This window comes from Physella acuta, unplaced genomic scaffold (genome assembly GCF_028476545.2).
Source record: "Physella acuta isolate Inbredline_101_S28 unplaced genomic scaffold, ASM2847654v3 ptg001806l, whole genome shotgun sequence".
NCBI lineage: Eukaryota > Metazoa > Mollusca > Gastropoda > Physidae > Physella > Physella acuta.
In genome coordinates, this window is record NW_026733316.1 from 1 (window position 1) to 10,000 (window position 10,000).

Here is a 10,000-nt window from a genome sequence, read left to right on the forward strand (position 1 = left end):
ACGCCTCATGTTCCACGCCTCATGTTCCACGCCTCATGTTCCACGCCTCATGTTCCACGCCTCATGTTCCACGCCTCATGTTCCACGCCTCATGTTCCACGCCTCATGTTCCACGCCTCATGTTCCACGCCTCATGTTCCACGCCTCATGTTCCACGCCTCATGTTCCACGCCTCATGTTCCACGCCTCATGTTCCACGCCTCATGTTCCACGCCTCATGTTCCACGCCTCATGTTCCACGCCTCATGTTCCACGCCTCATGTTCCACGCCTCATGTTCCACGCCTCATGTTCCACGCCTCATGTTCCACGCCTCATGTTCCACGCCTCATGTTCCACGCCTCATGTTCCACGCCTCATGTTCCACGCCTCATGTTCCACGCCTCATGTTCCACGCCTCATGTTCCACGCCTCATGTTCCACGCCTCATGTTCCACGCCTCATGTTCCACGCCTCATGTTCCACGCCTCATGTTCCACGCCTCATGTTCCACGCCTCATGTTCCACGCCTCATGTTCCACGCCTCATGTTCCACGCCTCATGTTCCACGCCTCATGTTCCACGCCTCATGTTCCACGCCTCATGTTCCACGCCTCATGTTCCACGCCTCATGTTCCACGCCTCATGTTCCACGCCTCATGTTCCACGCCTCATGTTCCACGCCTCATGTTCCACGCCTCATGTTCCACGCCTCATGTTCCACGCCTCATGTTCCACGCCTCATGTTCCACGCCTCATGTTCCACGCCTCATGTTCCACGCCTCATGTTCCACGCCTCATGTTCCACGCCTCATGTTCCACGCCTCATGTTCCACGCCTCATGTTCCACGCCTCATGTTCCACGCCTCATGTTCCACGCCTCATGTTCCACGCCTCATGTTCCACGCCTCATGTTCCACGCCTCATGTTCCACGCCTCATGTTCCACGCCTCATGTTCCACGCCTCATGTTCCACGCCTCATGTTCCACGCCTCATGTTCCACGCCTCATGTTCCACGCCTCATGTTCCACGCCTCATGTTCCACGCCTCATGTTCCACGCCTCATGTTCCACGCCTCATGTTCCACGCCTCATGTTCCACGCCTCATGTTCCACGCCTCATGTTCCACGCCTCATGTTCCACGCCTCATGTTCCACGCCTCATGTTCCACGCCTCATGTTCCACGCCTCATGTTCCACGCCTCATGTTCCACGCCTCATGTTCCACGCCTCATGTTCCACGCCTCATGTTCCACGCCTCATGTTCCACGCCTCATGTTCCACGCCTCATGTTCCACGCCTCATGTTCCACGCCTCATGTTCCACGCCTCATGTTCCACGCCTCATGTTCCACGCCTCATGTTCCACGCCTCATGTTCCACGCCTCATGTTCCACGCCTCATGTTCCACGCCTCATGTTCCACGCCTCATGTTCCACGCCTCATGTTCCACGCCTCATGTTCCACGCCTCATGTTCCACGCCTCATGTTCCACGCCTCATGTTCCACGCCTCATGTTCCACGCCTCATGTTCCACGCCTCATGTTCCACGCCTCATGTTCCACGCCTCATGTTCCACGCCTCATGTTCCACGCCTCATGTTCCACGCCTCATGTTCCACGCCTCATGTTCCACGCCTCATGTTCCACCCTCATGTTCCACGCCTCATGTTCCACGCCTCATGTTCCACGCCTCATGTTCCACGCCTCATGTTCCACGCCTCATGTTCCACGCCTCATGTTCCACGCCTCATGTTCCACGCCTCATGTTCCACGCCTCATGTTCCACGCCTCATGTTCCACGCCTCATGTTCCACGCCTCATGTTCCACGCCTCATGTTCCACGCCTCATGTTCCACACCTCATGTGCAGATGTAGAAGAACTGAGGAAAATAATCTCCATGAGCTTCTACCATGCAGCTTCCACGGACGAAGTGCCCAACCATGATGACTGTCCCACAGGAGTTGAGTCTTGGTGCTTTTGGCAGAGAGCCATGGCTCTCAAGCAAACACCCCCTTCACACACAGGTAAAAGCAGCTGCTTTCTGTCTGAGGTTGTGCTGGCCGAGAAGGTAAAGCCCATATATGAGAGGCTCACCTCTGACAGTTTGCTTGAACGCTGCTTATCTGGCATGACACAGAATGCTAATGAAAGCATCCACGCAAAGATTTGGGCAAGGATACCAAAACACATTTTTGTGTCGAAAAAAAGAGTGTCAATTGCTGAATTCAATTCAGGGAGTGTCGGTCTCCACCAATTCCTTGAGAACATTGCCTGCAAAGTTGGCGGTGTACCTTTGAAGAAAGGAAAAAAACGAGACATTCTTCGGGTTAGCAAAGCTGAAAAGAAGGAGGGAATAGAGGCAAAGAGAAGAAGAAAACAGATAGTAAATGCAAGGCTGATTGTAGAGCAGCAGTTTTTTAATTCTGAGGGGGGGGGGGGGGGGTGTAAAAGCTACAGTGCAGGAAATTTTTAGATTTTTTTTTTTTTTTTTTGGGTGTGTGTTGTGTCATTGCTGAATTTTTTTTTTAACATTTATTTTCTAGGCTGCTTTGGTTTTTTAATTATATTTTTTAAAAATTGGATTTTTTATCAATTGTTGCATTGATTTGGCTATAGATATATGTATTTAATAAAATATTTTGTCATTAAACTTTAATTTTGCCGTTTCTCCATTTTGTCAATTTTAAGGCAGTAGTGTCTTAGGAATGGATATAACTTAAGATGTGTCTGTCAGAATCACTTCAAATTTCCACAGTGTTTTCTATTATGTTTTTCTATTATGCCTTTAGAACAATTTTGCTGACTTTAATATAACAAAAATGTTATAATTTTTAAAAAGAATATCTCATCACGAAAAGCGTGAATAAATATAACATGAATTTTTAAAAATTCAATTAAAAATTATTTTTTTTAGATATCACAATTTCGTTCTAACAACTAATTCATGGCAATGAGTTCTATGCATATACAAATTTGTTTTGCTTTGGCATTAGTAGGTAATGTGTTTTTTACATTCTACCGTATATGTAAAAATTGATCGTTTCGACCCTGATAACCTTCATCAAAGTACTAAAAGTCTTAAATTTGCTCCAATAAGTACATTTTTGTGATCTATTAGGTATTTGAAGTTGTTAATATATAATAAAACCATTTATTTCATCATTGAAAAAAAAATTTGATTTTAACTACTAGACCCCCCTTAATGGATTTGTTGTTGATAGTTGGTCATTTGTCGGTTAGTGGTGTTAGTTGTGGTTCGTAGTTTCGTGGTCGATGGTTGGTTGGTCTTTTATCGGTTAATGGTTGTAACGTATGTTTGTTGGTTTATGGTAGTTTTTTTTGGTAATATGTTGTTTATGTTTACTGTGTAAATATACACGCAAGCTACGCACTTACTGATTTTTGTCGTGTCTGATCATCGTGTTGATGGGTCCTATAGCGGAAGGGTCCTTTAGCTGATGGGTCCTCTAGCTGATGGGTCCTCTAGCTGATGGGTCCTCTAGCTGATGGGTCCTCTAACTGATGGGTCCTCTAGCTGATGGGTCCTCTAGCTGATGGGTCCTCTAGCTAATGGTTCCTCTAGTTGAACGGTCCTTTTATTAACGGAGCCTTGTTAATGTTTTCTCATGTTGTTGGGTTTTTTTCTTGCTGGGTCCTGGTGATTACATAAAGAAGATGTTAAGAAATAAAGTCCATGCTTATTCCAGGAACAAATCATAATCTAAAAACACAATCCACACACAGAAACCACACAATTTTACATAATTTAATTTGTGTATTAAAGAAGACTATTTATTTCTAATTAATCATTCATTTAACTGGAACAATCTATATATTTTCCATTTTTTTCCTTGGTGTCACCCCACAAAATGGTGTCACCTGGTGCGGTCAGCACCCCCATCACAACGCCCCTGCCTAGGGTATAATTCGGAAATCTTTCTCGTTACTTGTTTTAAAAATGTAATACTACATCACATAAATACAACGCGTTTCTATACGTATTCTTTTCTTTGCTATGTTTTAAAATGATGGTGACCCCCATGCTTCTTAAACAACTCACAAAGAAAGAGATAACTAGTCTTTGAAACTTGTATTTTATTAGATAAATAAGATGCCTCTAATGAGAAAGCTTATTTTACAGTTGTTTTTTTTTTTTTTACCTCAGTCACCCCTCCCTTCCCCCCCCCCCCCCCACACACACACCACTCGCCCCATCCATTTACCTTAGTGTGGGTGGACGATGATTAAATTATATATTTCATATTTGATTTTAATATTGCGTTCTATATTGTCCGTGGAGGGGTGTGTGTGTGTGGGGGGGGGGGGGGAGGGGGGGTTGCATGACACATTCAAATATTATCCTCTATTAAGAGGAATTAACTAAGCTTGGATGACGCTGTTGAAAGTATTAAGAGAGTTGTCGCGCTTGACAAAGAAAATAAACATTGTTATTGCCCCTGTTAATTTTATGACAGTAGGCTACGGCCCTAGCGGGATTAGCGAAAAGGGGAGGGGGTGGGGATCGAACAGTTATGAGTAGTGGTAGATGGTTCTAGTAGTGTGATGTTCCACTCTCGCATTTTAAAAAAAAATGTAGAATTGAATAAATAAAAATTTAACATGTTTTATTTTAAGTCGAAATAAAAGCAGATCTGTCTTACTCAATGTTGATCCTAATCAAAGACAAATTGATAGAAAGATAATTTCATTTTTAAAAAAAATCCAATTCAAAATAAATAAATATGAAAAGCTGTTTTGTGAGGTCTTACCGGGACATGGGGGCAGGCGGTATTAATGACGTCCTACTTGTATGCTGCAAGGTGTAATGACGTCCCATTTATATGCTGGAGTATGTAATGACATCCTAACTGTATGCTGGAATATTAATGATGTTCTTATTTTATGCTGGGATGTGTAATGACGTACTAATTGTATGCTAGAATGTTTAATGATCCGATATGTATGCGTGATTGTATAATGACGTCATATTTATATTATTAAATGTATAATGACGACCTAGTTGTATGCTGTAATGTGTGATGACGTCCTAATTGTATGCTTGAATATGTAATGGCGTTCTAATTGTATGAAGGAATATGTAATGTCGTCTTATTTATAAGCTGGGAGGTGTAATGAAGTCCTCATTATATGGTAGAATGTTGATAACGTCCTAATTATATGCTGGGATGTGTAACATCTTTCTAATTGAATGCTGGAATGTTTAAAAACAAACATCTATTTGTATGCTAGGATGTGAAATGACGTCCTAATTGTACGCTGGGATGTGTAACATCTTTCTAATTGAATGCTGGAATGTTTAAAACCAAACATCTATTTGTATGCTAAGATGTACAATGACGTCCTAATTGTATGCTAAGATGTATAATGACGTCCATATTTAATGCTGGGATGTGAAACGACATCCTAATTGTATGCTGTAATGTGTAATGACGTGCTAATTGTATGCTGTAATGTGTAATGACGTGCTAATTGTATGCTGTAATGTGTAATGACGTGCTAAATGTATGGTGGGAGGTGCAAGGTTGACTTACATTTATGCTGGAGTGTGGAATGATGTCCTACTTGTAAGCCTGGAGGTGTAATTACGTTTTAATTGTATGCTGGGATATATAATGACGTCCTAATTATGTACTGGAATGTCTAATGACGTCCTACGTGTGTGCTGTAATGGGTGATGAGGTCCTAATTATATGCTAAAATGTGCAATGACGTCCAATGGTTTGATGGAATGTGTAATGTCCTAATAGTATGCTTGAATATGTAATGACGTCCTACATGTGTGCTGGGATTTGCAATGACGTCCTTCTTATATACTAAATGTGTAATGACGTCCTATTTGTAAGCTGGGAAGTGTAATGACGTTCTACTTGTAGGCTTGGGGGTTTAATGACGTTCAAATGGTAAGCTGTGAGGTGTAATGACATCTTAATTGTATGCTGGGACGTCCTAATTATGTACTGGAATGTGTGATGACGCCCTACGTACATGCTTAGAGTGTAATGATGTCCTACTTGTAGACTGGGAGGTATAATGACGTCCTAATTGTTTGTCATTTGAAAGTTAGTGATTTTGTGGTCTATGTTTGGTTGGTTGTCTGTTAATGGGTTAGTTGTTGTTCGTTGGTCTGTTGTCAGTTAATGGTGGTAACTTATGTTCGTTGGTTTGTGGTAGTTTGTTTATAATATTTTGTTTTTGTTTACTGTATACATATACAAGCCCGCTACGCACTTACTGATTTTCATTGTGTTTGATCATCTTGTTGATCTAGCAGATGGAGCCTCTAGCTGATGGGTACACTAGCTGATGGGCCCTCTAGCTTATTGTTCCTCTAGTTGATCGGGCCTTTTATTGATGGAGCCTTGTTGGTGTTTCCTCTGTTGTTGGTTTTTTTTGGTGATGGGTCCTATTAATTACATAGAAGCAATGTCCAGAAATAAACAGTCCTTGCTGATCCCACGAACAAATCATAATCCCCACACAGAATCTACACACACAGAATGAACAACAGAATCCAGTCAACTTACACAATTTAATATTTCTACCAAAAACAGCAAAGCGATACAGTTGAGCTAATTTATCTTGGGAAGTCTTTTCAATAGCCAACACACGTTAAGAAATTTCCCATATCAAAAATAAAAAGTAAAATAGCTGTTGAACACACCATGTCATAGGTTTTGACATGCGTGTTAAGTTTAATCTATTCTCCTTCACACCCCCCTCCCTCCATAGTCCGTGTCACCAGTTGTTTCCCTTTTCCCATCTCTCATTGTTCGTCCCCTGAACACTAGCTCAGCCACCCACATGTCAAAACACACCAACACTTGTTAACCTTGCACTAGACACTGTCCTACACCCACCCATCGAACATACACGAGTGTCAGACAAGCTCACTACACATTGTTTACACGTAGCACTTTCACGTACACACAAAACTCCGTCATCACACAACCGATCTAACTGTAGTCACCAGACAACATACACATATATCAGTATATATTTGGTAACAAGCTTAGAACTTTTTAAAACTATGTTCTGTATCACTAAAGCATCCATCGACATTGTGAAGTACATAGGGTATAATTCTGAAATCTTTCTCGATTCTCGTAACTTGTTTTAAAAATGTAATACAACATCACATAACTTCCAGCGCGTTTCAATTTATGTATTTTTTCTTTAATATGTTTTAAAAGGAAGGTAGAATTTTTTCCCATACGTTCAAACAATATTGAAAAAAGAGAACTAGTCTTTGAAACTTAATGTTATTTTATTAAATAAATAAGATGCCTCTAAGGAGGAAGCTTATTTTACCGATTGTTTTTACTTCATAGTCACCCCCCCCCCCACTCCACACACACCACTCACCCCATCCATTTACCTTAGTGTGGGTGGACGGTGATTAAATTATTTATTTCATATTTGATTTTAATATTGTGTTCTATATTGTCCGTGTAGGGAGAGGGGGGGGGGGGTGGCATGACATACCCTCATCACATAGTCACATATTCAGATATTATAATCCTCTCTTAAGGGGAAGTAACCAAGCTTGGATGATGCTGTCGACAGTATAAAAGAGTTGTCGCGCTTAACAAAAAATAAACATACATATTGCCCCAGTTAATTTTTATGACAGTAGGCCTACGCCTACAAGAGGAGGGGGTAAAAAAATTCATTAAAAAAACGTTTTAATAACAAGCTTTTATGTAATAATGCACTAAAAAGTAGAAAATAAATTATAGACTACTATTTAAATAACTATAAAGAAAAGCGTGGGTCACTTTAGCACTTTAGTACCTATTGGATACCTTTATTAATATTTGAGAAGAGACCCACGCTTTTCTTTATAGTAATTTAAATAGTAGTCTATAATTTATTTTCTACTTTTTAGTGCATTATTACATAAAAGCTTGTTATTAAAACGTTTTTTTATGAATTTTTTTTTCAGTACTTTACATGTTTTATTTACAACGAGCCGACCCGCTGCGTATCATACGCCGCTATTTAGTTTTGTTTTTTTTTAATACTTTTTAGTAATTTATAATTTGTGAATTCGACAGTACCAATGCTGCCACTGAAAATATTTGCTTAAAAACACAAAACCCCCCTTTCCTTTCCCCCCCCCCCTACGTGAAAGCAGCCTCCTCTTAGTTACCTCCTCTAAGTTTAAAATCGTTTCAAACTAAATTATCTGCCCCTAATAGCCGTCACCAAACCCGTCTCTATGATTGTAAAATGTAAACAGCGTGAACCACAGCTCACCAGACCATTTGAGGGGGTGGGGGGTGGGGATGGTAGCGATAGAGGTGAAGAGAGGGGACTGTAAGGCGCGCTTGCAGCTTGTTTTCTAACGGCTCCCAGAAGAGAATTATATATATAGATAGAGTTACATGACTAAAAACCATTGCGCGCCTACTGAACGTGATGGCGCAGCCATTGAACGTGATGGCGCAGCTATTGAACGTGATGACGCGTGTGGTGTGGTTGGATAGACATGCCTACTAATTCGGTCCAAATTTTAATTAATTCATAAAAAATTGATTAGGCATCCAATTAAGTCAAATTTAATTTCAGATTGCATTGTCTTCATGTCTTGACCCACGTGTCAAATGTGAATCGTATCGGTCAAGTAGAAGTGACCGAATTTTCACTCCAGCGTTTCGATCTAGACTGACGACTGACGACAGACTGTCGACAGGGGAACTGAGTTAAATAAAAGCTTGTAATAAAAATGTTTACTACATGACGGTGTCCATTTGTCGCTGGCCCTTTTGACGGGTCGATTTGACGGGGCCGTTTTGTCATTGGCCGTTTTGACGCCGCACGTAAATATTTACATATGGTCTAAAATTTAGGTTAGACAACTTATCATGAAATCGTATAAACATCCTAATATATAAAAGCCCATGTGCGCACTTCTCTTTCTCTGCCTGCAATATTTTTGACAAAGATACAGACTTTTGTTGAAAATAATATGGTGGACGGTATCCTAATATATAATAGCCCATGTGCGCACTTCTCTCTCTCTCTCTGCCTGTCCGCAAAATATTTTCGCCGGATATCACGTCAGAATCGGCAGCGATATATGGATACCTTTATACGGACTTTTGTTGAAAATAATATGTTAGATTTTTTAAATGTATAACCACAATTTTATTTAAAGAAGAAAAATAAAAAATAAAGGCGTATTCGGATAAAGAGAAACAGTTTTAATTATGCAACAGGAAAAGCGTTTAGTTGTAAAAAAGAATGCATAAAACAGTGACGTCACTAATGTTTATACATTAACTAATGACGTCATCTGCCGTGTTTAGAATAAAAAGAAATGAACTATTTCATTCAAATTTGATTTAGATCTACGTACGCTATAAAATTTATACAATACAATTTTGCTCAGGCTAAACTTAAAAAAATCTATTAGGATTCTAGATCTACGGAAAAACTAGACTTACACAGATGTAGACCCTACCTAGATCTAGAATCTATTCAAATAATACATTTCTATACTAAAGTATTTCAGGCCTTAATTACTTTATTGAAATCTTTGTTTATCTATGCAATGTGCTAATCTCTATAATAATATTTAAAGCAAAGTTGTCGGGTGCCCAATAGGGCACTTACCGGCTCTTCAAATTTGGCAGGATCTTGCCTTGGGGCAACAGAACACGGGGGCCTGTTGGCCGAGAAGTCTACGATGAGGGGGTCAAAACTGACCTCGACTGACCGGCGCCTTTTATGAGCTATAAATCGAAAAGAAATGTCCACGTAGGAACCTATTCATAACTCCTGAGGTCGTAGACCGACCCTCGGGCGAATTAATTAAGCATTCAAATTCTCAATGTTTTCGAAAGCCTAAACGAAGCTGGGCAGCATGCCTAGTAAGTGTATAAACTAAATTTTATTAAAAGAAGGAAAATAAAAATAAAGGCATATTCTAATGTAAATCAGATTTCTCGCTAAAGAGTTTATTGTTGTGACAAGAACGTAAGAAAAATAAACCGCGAG